The following is an 11,974-nucleotide window of genomic DNA, read 5'->3' on the forward strand; positions in this document are numbered from 1 at the left end:
CATATCAAAACACCTTCATTCCTAGCATTTCACGTAGCAACCGGAATGATTCAACTGGCAGGGGTTTTGTGAAGATGTCAGCTACTTGTTCCTTGGTGTGACAATAGACAAGTTTGATTGTCTTTTGCTTCACATGGTCCCTCAGAAAATGGAACCTGGTATCAATATGCTTGCTCCTTCCATGTTGGACTGGATTCCTAGCAAGCTTGATAGCTGAGATGTTATCCACATGAATCACAGTCGATTCCACTTGTGGATGACACATTGACTTCAACATATTTCTTAACCAAATTGCCTCACACACAGTTGAGGCTACAACAACATATTCGGCTTCATACGATGACAAAGCAACAATTGATTGATTCTTTGAAGTCCATGAGAAAGCTGTTGATCCTAGAAAAACACATAGCCAGTTGTGCTTTTCCTTTCATCTTGGTCACCTCCCCAATCACTATCTGAATAACCAAATAATTTTGCACCTTCACCAAAATTATAAAACAGACCATAGTTTAGAGTACCTCTTATGTACCTCAAAATTCTCTTGGCGGCCAGCCAATGAGACTCCCTTAGTGTTTCCATGTATCGACTCACGAGTCCAACACCATAAACTATATCAGGTCTTGAGATTGTAAGGTACCTTAGGCTTCCAACCAAGCTTTTGTACACGGTTGAGTTTACAAACTCACCTTCTCCTTCCTTGGACAGCTTCAATCCAGTTGCAACTAGAGTGTTGACAGTATTGCACTTGTCCATATTGAATTTCTCTAATATATCTCTCATGTACTTTTGTTGAGAGATGTAGATACCGTTACTTTCTTGCTTCACCTCTATACCAAGAAAGTATGACATTAATCCATTGTCAGTCATCTCGAATTCACTGAACATGGATTGCTTGAACTCACATAACATTGCTTCATTGTTTCCTGTAAACAACAAGTCATCTATATAGAGACAAATAATTAAGAACTCCCATTTTTCACCGTTCTTCATGTAAACTGAATGCTCATATGGACATTTCTGAAATCCATTTTGGTGAAGGTAGTTATCAATCCTTGAGTTCCAAGCTCGTGGTGCTTGCTTGAGGCCATACAAAGCCTTCTTCAAACGATACACCTTATCTTTTTCTCCTTGTACTTGGAAGCCTTCTGGTTGTTCCACGTACACTTCTTCCTCAAGTACTCCATTAAGGAAGGCTGACTTGACATCTAGTTGATAAATTTTCCATTTATGATGAGCGGTAAGAGAGATTAGCAATCTTACCGTGTCAAGTCTTGCAACTGGAGCATAGACTTCATCATAGTCCACTCCATACTTCTGTTTGGAACCCTTTGCTACAAGCCTTGATTTGTACCAATCCACACTCTCATCTACAGTGCGTTTGATCTTGTACACCCACTTGACACCAATAGCCTTCTAATTTGGTGGGAGCTTTGTCAACTCCCAAGCGTCATTCTTCTCGATGGCATGGATATCTTCCTCCATGGCTATTCTCCAACGATCTTCTTCCACAGCTTCATTGAATGAGAGAGGCTCGTGGTCTGCATACAAGAAAAAAAGGTTGGTTTTTTCTTCTTCTTCTTCTTGTCCATATATCTCAGTGAGACTTTTTTAGCCTCACTGGAGTTGAAGAGCTACTTTCTTCACTAGATGTATGACCACTCCTTGCAGTTCTGTGCAATGGAGTTGTTGTGGTTGTTTGAGCAAGTTGTTGCTCAACAGGTGGTACAACTTCTAGTTCTTCAAAATCAGTGGAGACGATCTTCTCTTTACTGACTTCTTTGTTGTTCCACTTCCATGCCTCTTCCTCATTAAAGATGACATCTCTACTAACCACTAGTTTGCCAATTAGTGGGTTGTAGAGCTTGTATGCCTTGGACTCTTCACTATAGCCCACAAACACACATTTTTCACCTCGATCATCAAGCTTCATTCTCTTGGCTTCTGGAACTTGAGCATATGCAGCACACCCAAAAACTCTTACGTGTGCAACATTCGGCTTGTATCCACTCCAAGCCTCTTGTGGTGTCATCCTTTTAACACTCTTTGTTGGACATCGATTCAACAAATAAATCAAACAAGCTACAGCTTCTGCCCACAATTCTTTTGGCAAATTCTTCTCTTTAAGTATGGACCTTGTCATGTTAAGGATGGTTCAATTCTTTCTTTCGGCTATCCCATTTTGTTGTGGGGTATAGGCAGCAGTCAATTGATGCCTAATTCCTTACTCCTTGCAGTATGCTTGGAAAGCATTAGAGGTGTACTCTCCACCTCTGTCTGATCTCACAGCCAGAAGCTTATGGTTACTTTCAGCCTTTGTGAGTGCCTTGAACTCCTTGAAGATTCTTAGGGCAGCCGATTTCTCCTTAAGAAAATAAACCCAAGTCTTCCCACTAAAATCATCAATGAAAGTAATAAAATACCTATTATCTCCATAAGACATAGGATCCAATAGACCACATATATCCGTGTGTACCAACTGCAGCGATGCCTTTGCTCTCCATGTATCACCAACAGGGAATGATAGTCGTGCTTGCTTGCCAAACACACAACCTTTACATACTTGGCATGTGGCTTCAATCTGGGGTAGACCACAAACCATTCCTCCACTTGACAGCAACTTTAGGCCATTGAAATGAAGATGACCAAACCGAAGATGCCATTTCCATGACTCATCTTCCATTACACCGATGTTGCAACTCCCAATCTCTGTGTTCAACTTCAACGGGAACATTCGATTTTTTGACATTTGAACACATGCAATAAGCTTTCTCCTTGCATTCCTGAGAGTGAGAAACATATCCTCCATATGTTTAACATACCCTTTCTGGAGCAGTTGACCAATGCTCAGAATGTTGCTCTTCATACCTGGTATGTAGTAGGTATCGGAGATGTATTCTTCTCTACCATCCTTCTGGATGATTTTGATCTTTCCTTTGCCTTTAATTGGCAACTTTGAGGAGTCACCAAGACTCACAGATCCATAAGGCCCATCTTTGAGTTCGGCAAAAAACTCTTCTTTCCACACATGTGGTTGCTTGCACCAGAGTCCAAAAACCAAACATCTTGTTGGCTACTGATATCATGGTGTGCTAGTAAGACTGTAAATTCATCACCAGCATTTCCACTTGATTCTGCCATGTTGACATGCTCACCATTTTTATATGAACATTCATTGGCATAATGTCCATATTGCTTGCAACTGTGACACTGGATGTGCGCCTTTCCTCGAGTAGATCTCCACTCTTGAGATTGACCTTGGTTTTGTGCATAACCTCGACCTCTTCCTCGGGCTCGTCCTCGGCTGCGGTTGGATGAACTCCCACAACGTGAGTTCCACTGCCCACAACCTTCATTTGGTTTGTCAACTCCAAAGCTTGTTCTAGCATTGTGGGGCTTGCATTCTTCTGAATGCGTTGCTCGTGAACTAGGAGGGATCCTAGCAGTTCCTATGCGCTCATTTTCTCCAAATCCTTGGATTCCTCAATGGCAGTCACCATATGCTCAAAGTTGCATGTGAGTGATCGAAGGATTTTCTCCATGACACGAACATCGTCAAGCCTCTCACCATTCCTTTTCATTTGATTCACAATTACAAGTAGTCGAGAGTACTAGTCTGAAATGTTTTCTCCTTCTTTCATATGAGCCGCTTCAAAATCTGCTCTTAATGATTGAAGCTAGACTCTTTTTACTCGATTTACTCCTTGGTAAATTGTGCTCAGAGTGTCCCAAACTTTCTTGCTGGTTGTTGCTTGTGCAACCTTCTCGAACGTTGAATCTTCTAATCCTTGATAGAGAAGATACAGCGCCTTCTGGTCCTTCTTTCGTAAATCCTTGAGAGTGTTCCTTTGATCTGCAGTATATGTGGCTTCTTGCTCGGCAGTGGGTACAACTTACCCACTACTGACAACTTTCCATAGCTCTTGTGATCCAAACAATGCTTTGAATTGGATACACCATCTTTCATAATTTTCTTTCTTCAATGTGGGAACCTGGAGCTGCACTAAGTTGGATGCCATAACTGCTGCACCTGCCAGAATGCTATTCTGGCTCTGATACCAATTGTTGGTATTCAAAGTTTACTAACTCAATACCAATATATGTGGGTGATAAGTTTACAAACTCTATCACACCTCTCATTTTGCACTCTCAATAAAATTGGACAACCGAAAGGAAAGAAGTAGCAAGCTTGGTGATAACAAAACACTTGGAAATATTAGAAGAGTTTATAACTCTTAAAGCTTACAAGCTGAAAATGAGAATGGGAATTGGATTGATGTTCTAAAGCCTAGCAATAAGGCCTATTTATACAAAAACAGAAATTGATTAACAATACAATAACATGCAATGAATGATGGTGTTCACCATCTTTACACCCTTTCACACATGCACCAGCTACTAGCTAGACACTTTCACACACATGCTTTGCATCTTTCCAGCTTGCAATCACCACCTTTGGCCATCACATGGCAACAAGCATGTTTGTAGTTGCTGGAAATGTGAATACAACCTGTAAAGCAACTAACAGCTAGCAGCTGCCATTTACAACCTGTTTTGATTTGAATTTCCAACATATGTTCCCAAACCATGATATGCCTTTACAACTCGTATCCATGTAGACCACAATAATTTATAACTTTCAGATGCAATTGAAGGTGTAACTTCTCAAGCTCCTCGGTCCAAGAAGAACTCAATATAGCTGCGGCCATATAGATATAGGATGGATGAGTACAAAATCAAATTTTCTTGATCAAGGGAACGCTAGGGCAACACATACTACCGAAAGTAAACCACACCAACACTTTACACAAGTAACACTAAAGCAACCTCAGATGCTATATCAATTTCAGACCAAACCCTACTATAAAAATATAAGATTTCACTCCAAAGGCTGTTGGAATTTTTTAGATCGATGGACCGGGAGGCCCTACTCTAACAACACTGATACTATTCCCAACTTGATCTCCTACCCAATCCGTTAGGTGTGGGGTTTTATTACAAAAGATCTCGATATTAGTTAGAATGGGGTAATCATATTTAAACCTATTATTTTCTTTTGCACCCACTGATGTGGGATTCCAACAAAGGCAACTGGGTTGCGTCCAAATTTACTGAAACAGCGAGAAACGCAACGCAAAATCATCACTATGATTTTGTTGATGCTAGTTTGACAATGGTTAGATATATATTGATGCCAAATTGTATCGCCTAAATTGCTAAACAGAGGGAACAGACAATGAAAACATAAAGTAAACATAAATTATTATGCTGTATGGGAGCTTAGAAAATTCTACGGAAAAATCTTAATGGCTTTCAAATTATTGGACACCTTAAATTGAAAATTGCCTTCTTCAAATCATTAAAGGTACAGTTCAAATATATATACGTAAACATAGTACAATTATTCAATATATAGCATCTTTTTCCTGCGTTTTTTCCTTCTTCGAGTTCTCAACAACCAAACACACGATACGCAGAACAGCATGAAATCCAATAATCGCACGCAATAAAGACTGAGATAATCAACACTTAAAAAGACTCTGTACGTAATTTACTAAAAGCTACATGAAAGTAACCTGCTTTCATTGATCAACAAGCAAGAGGCCACAAAAGTTCAAACCTTCGAAAAAACAAGCACAGTAAAACAACGAGGCAGATAAAAAGTAAAAACCCATGAATTTGATCACTTACAAGCCCCAACGATGGACGAACCCAAAAGCTAAAACCACGAGAAACCGAATATTCCGTCCACGCCCAGTTGAAATTTAGGCTCAGCAAAGTGCAACAAGGAGGTCCGTTGCCTGCATAATAGAGTTAAAAACTAAGGGGGGTGTATTCAATTAAGATTTTGAGACAATTTCAGGAAATTAATAATTCTAGAGGTATTCAATTGGGACAGACTTTATAAAAGTCTTGGTGTATTCAATTGAGATTCTTAAAGACTTCTTACAATTCCCTATAAATTTAGGTGTATTTAATCATAACTTTTGAAAGTCTCTACAAGTTTAGGTGTATTGAAAAAGGAATTGGATTTTAACAGATTTGTGATTTGGTGGATTTTGAAGGATTTCAAGGTGATATGTATAAATACCAAAGAGCTTGGCAAATCTCACCTCAACCCTAGACACTTTGAGAGATTTTGAGCGTGTTGCTCTCTCCTCTGGAGAGTGTCTTCTCTTCTCCAGAAACATTGGGCTCCAAGGTAAAAAATTTCTCACCTTGTACATGTTATCTTTTTTTCTCTCCTTCAAGCTTCATGATTTTTCTTGTTTTGATAGTGTTGTTCTAGGGTTAGGGTTTTTCTGGTTACTTTGGAGTTAAGGTTTTTCTTGTTAGGGTTAGGGTTTTTCTTGTTAGGGTTAAGACATTTCTGGACGACGTTTCTTTAATTTCATACCACGAAACTTTAGTTGAGCACATGATTATGTTTATGGCTTGTTGATATTGCAATTGATGACTTATGTTTAGGGGCCCTGATGTATTGTTCCAGTATGATCTTTAGAGATATGAATTCACATGGATGTGTTTCTGTAAAGCATACTACTATGGTAGATTTGCAATTTGGTTGCCATTGATTCGACTACGGCTGTATGCTGGATACGGGACAACCTGACTCTTGCAACCTCATTCTTTATCTTTTCATCTTAAATAATAAAAAATTATTGCATGGCTCAAAAAACAAAAAAGTTTAGTCCAAACATGGTAGGGTGAAGTTGTTGCCTTGATTTTTCAACCTTTGTATCGAAACCAGTGGACTTTCCCCTCCAAAAGATGTTGACTTTCTGCTTTCTTTATTCTTTTAAAATGTTTCATTCTTTTAAAATGTTTCTTGCTCACTTATATGAATTAGCTATGAATAAAGAATCCATGTGATCATATACATAGACTAATTAATCCTTTTTTATCTTATAGGGAGTTCAGTTGGAGTTGCAAGGCATCGATTTCAGAGGTGAGGCATTTTAATTGTATGTTGTATTTTTAATTCCATTGATGTCCAATATTCTTCTAAACTATTGTCCTAATATTCAGAACTCACCTTGATATGTAAATATCTTATTGGAACGATTTATGAGCTTATTTAGACTTGTAATCCCTATTATCATGCTATGCTTTTATTGTCATGTCTCATTGTTTTATGATAATGCATCATCTAGTAAGACAATACAATTCAGGGTGCATACAATTCCCTGAATGTTCCAGGAACCCCGTTTCATGGTGCGATGAAAGCAGCAGATGCTATGAGAGAGGAGGTCTTGCTGTTGATCAAGGACAAGAAAGCAGCTGTGTACAGTAGTACTAGTGAGATCAAAATAAATGAAATCATGTTTCGCTGTTTAATCCCGATCCCCGTGGCCAGTTCATGCCGGAAAATGAAGATGCTGACAGAGTTATGGGTTTGATGGTGGCTGGATTTCACTCACATTCCATGGTGAGGCTTAAGGTTCGATTTTAGTTAAAGACGAATTTGAATCACATTATTGTTAATTTATTATGACACTTAGCTTACTCATCCACCCCATTAGTGTAGAAATATCATTTTTTAAAAGAAAAACCAAAAACACATGCCATTTTTCAATTAGGTCAAATTAGAGAGTGAGTACATAGAATACTCACTAGTGAGTTTCTAAGTATTATCTATACACAACATTAATAGATTTTAAAAAACAAACACGTTAATTAGTAATTCAATTATCTACAACCACATTATTTGGGTCACAAAACTTGGTTTAAATATTGATCTAGCTAACATTACCCTTTAGATTGAAATTAGGCTAATGCGTGACTTGGTATTTGACTTAAAAATTGAATACCGAACATAAATAAATAATAAAAAATTTATTTTTATCTTATTGGGTTCGATTTTTGAACTACTAAAACAGATCCTAAACCAATAGTTTTCCGTTCGGTGTCTAAAGCACCCTAAAAAAATAAATTCTTTCTTTTTCTAGCACTCCATGTGGCCGAGTTCAAATTTAATGTATTCATTTTGTATACGGTGTCTCTGTAGTCTCTATTACTAATTGATACGTGTTAATAAATTTAATCATTTCTTAATTTTGTTGTCATAAACTTAACACGTGTCAATCAATGATAGAGTCACAAAGAGGCCATACACAAAATAGGTGCATCCCATTCGGTAGATGTCCTCGAATTTGTCCTGGAATAAAATAGGCTACACTTCCAACTTCTCTATTTCCTTTATCACGTCGTGATAAGGTACAAACAGCAAGTGTTAAATTGCCGTTAGTCTGAATCCGGTACCAGCGGGCGATCACATTCCCCTTCATCCTTATATGTGAAGGCAGACGCACACTAGGGTCAAGGTGGTCCTAGGACCACCTGGAGTTTGGATAACATACATGAAAAGGTATTGTGATGACCCTCCCAATGTTTTGTACTGTCCCTTTTGTACCTACCAAGTGTTTGATGTAATACCTGCTAGGCATATTTCGACATGTTGCATCGACAACACAGGACAAATTCTCTTAATATCACTCAATCAACAATCCTACTTTCCTAAGGTCATCATTTTGAGGACTTATGAGGACCAAATGGGAAAGAGATCCTCTTCGGATCTCTTCCTCCAAAGCCCACGGATCAAGTGATCCGGGACCTTGAAATTTGATCCAACGACTAAAAATTATTATAACTTTTAAAAGTTTTTACTAATCTCTCTATTTTTAGCCGTTGGATCAAATTTCAAAGGTTTGGATCACTTGATCTGTGGGCTTTGGAGGAAGAGATCCGGAGAGGATCTCTTTTCGACCAAATGCATATTAATCACAATATTATATTAGTTTAGATCTAAAGGCTTAAAATATTTAACAATTTAATACTAGTCCAATTATTTTATTATATAGATTAACGTGTCGGTGCATAAATAAAGTTGAACTGCATTCACAGAATTATAACATGATATAATTGAACTACTTGTTGCTTGACACTTTGTTTAGCCTTGACAGTTATTCTTGATAAAACTTATGTCTCTACTGAGCTATGATTTCGCTCACCCTTTACATTTTAGAGCTTGCAGCTTTCGAACGAGAATAACAGGGGCTAGATGCACTGGGGTTCTTTTAGAATAGTGCGATAGAATTTTTATTTTTTGTACACTTGTAAGGAGTTTTTTATATAAGTGGTATTTATTTTCAACCCTGTATTTCATTTTTTATTCTCTTCTAATTTTTTTTTTTCCTCCAACCCCGAATTCGGAGCATGACAACAATACTTGTATTAAAAAATAACAAAAATTAGAGATCTAAATTCGAATGAGTTGCAAGCATAAACAACATGACAGCAAGTTTATAACATTATTGTTATAATACTGTTTTTCAGTACAAAAGAGGAAGAGGGGCGCTGAACTACAAGCAATTCAAACTGTCTTGACGAGGTCGTGTTCTTGCGATTATATATTTATCAACGCACGTCATCAAGTCCAGGAAGGTTGGAAGATTGGAACCAGCTAAATACGTGTAATAAAATATGCTACGCACAACGTCACGACAAGTGATTAATGTAAGACATGTCATTGATGCACTAACTTTATGCCAAGAGTGATGATATTTAGACACACAAAACTAACATACTTGCCGACACACTTTCTAATCTGTTAGAGTAAATGTAGAATTATGGAGAATAATCCGAATAATGACTTTGAGGTACGACTTGAATCATTTCCTTAAAGTGTTATTTGCCCCCACTCGAATGAGTTTGCTAAAGGGTTCTTGGCAAATCACTTCCAGGATACAACAAAGTATGGAATATTCGATTAGCAAAACCGAATTGTATTCCCTTAGAAATAACTAGAAAGAAATTGTATGAATGTGATGAAGAGAGTAGAGAGAAATGAATGTAGAAATAAATCTCTGAATTGTGTATGAAACATTATGCCACAATAGGTATTTATAGGCATTATGGCACCCATTCATCGAGTCCTTTCATTTTAATTGAAGATATACAACTCTTCTTAAAAGTGTTGATCTAAAAGACATGTCCTCTATTTAGAATTTTCAGAAAATAAATATTTACTAATTATATCTTTTAATTTTACTCATACAATTTGAGTAAGCATCATATCTTTTAACTAAAAGTTGTAACCATTCAACTAATTACATTCTGCGTACTGCAGCACCCTTACATTTGCTGCGCACTGCAACATCCTTTCATAATACACACGCGCTGCACAATGCAGCACCAAGTCATTATATATATATATATATATATATATATATATATATATATATATGTATGTATGTATAAATATAATATAATATATATCATAATAATTTATATATTTATAATTGAAATCTCTAGCAATCCTTCCCAATTTCAATAATATGATAAATAATATAATAACATTTCTCTCTTTATAATTAATCACAAGCATACCGATATAATCATGCATACAATAAAGGTGTCTTTCGAATTAAACCTTTAATTAGTGTAAGTAATTCAAAGTTATAACGAATGCGATGGTGACCTAAGTTTAAACCACCTATTCTTATGTTAAAACCGGAATCACTACACACATGATTATGTCTTATTTCCTTAAAGAAATTTCTGAACTAATTAAGCACTATTATGGCCTTGTGCTTCATCCTGGTTTCATAAACATTTACAAGAGAAAACCCAACTCTTGGTAGAAGCGGCACCACTTCTTATGTTCATATAGGTGAGGTTCCTTCCCATGTCCCTGCTACTATAGACATAACTACAAATAACCTCATTAAGAGATAAAACTCATCCTCCTAAACGTAGCAGTCTTGCACTGATCATCCTGGAATGAGCTATATAATAATTTTCAGTGCTTTCACAACCACTTAACAATAACTTGTTATTACCCATTAAACTTTTAAACTAGTGATGTTCTAGACAAAGTCGGGTTACCATTATTGGTGGCTAATTTTCAGTAAAGGGTTTTAGCCCCATTCCACTAGATGTACTAACTACCAAAGCTCTTGAAAGTGCTTTTGTTAACGGATCCGCCAAGTTATTACTTGATTTAACATAAACAATATTAATAACTCCATCAGTTATTAATTGCTTGACATATTCATGTCTCAAGCTAATATGTCTAGATTTTCCATTGTATACCTTATTGTATGCTCTAGACAAAGTAGCCTCACTATCACAGTATAAAGAAATGGATGGCATTGGTTGTGGCCACAACTCTATTTCCAATAACAAATTTCTAATTCATTCCGCTTCTTTACCTGCTGCTGCTAATGCTATAAATTTAGATTCCATAGTTGAATGTGCTATACATGTTTGCTTCTTCGAAGCCCAAGAAATTGCTCCTCCGGCAATTGTAAAAATCCACCATATTTGCGCTATTGGTCTTATTGGCATATTCCTCACTTGTTTTTCTGTGTCTACAATCACGAATGTAATGGCCTTTCTTTCCACAATGGTAGCATACACCATTTGCATTCTTTTGATTGTTGTTGGAATTGGTCTTCTTAAACTTCCCTTTGTCAATTTTGACTTTGAAGTTCTTTTTATATTTGTTTCCTTCGATAATATGAACTTTAGAGAAATTTTGATTTGCAAAATTCTTATCACGATTTCGAGTTTCCTCTTCAATTTGAATATCCTTTTGCAAATTCTCCAAACTAATATCTTCCACCATGTGTAAAAGTTTCTTTCTATAGTTATTCCATGTTTGGGGTAATTTTGCCATAATAGCCCCAACTATCATAGGATCCGGAATAACTATTTTAAGGTCATGAAGCTTTGAGACCAAGACCAATAATTCATGAACTTGGTCTAGGATGGGTTTGTTATCAAACATAGTGAATTCATAATATTTGAACATTAAAAATTTATCGGTACCTCTTTTTTCCGTTGTGTACTTGTGTTCAAGTGCTTCCCAAATTTCCTTTGGAGATTGTATGTGTGCATACAGGTCATATAAACGATCAGATAATGTGCCCATGATGTGTCCTCGACATACCAGTTCATCTTCTTCACGCTTCTT

This window comes from Malus domestica, chromosome 16 (genome assembly GCF_042453785.1).
Source record: "Malus domestica chromosome 16, GDT2T_hap1".
NCBI lineage: Eukaryota > Viridiplantae > Streptophyta > Magnoliopsida > Rosales > Rosaceae > Malus > Malus domestica.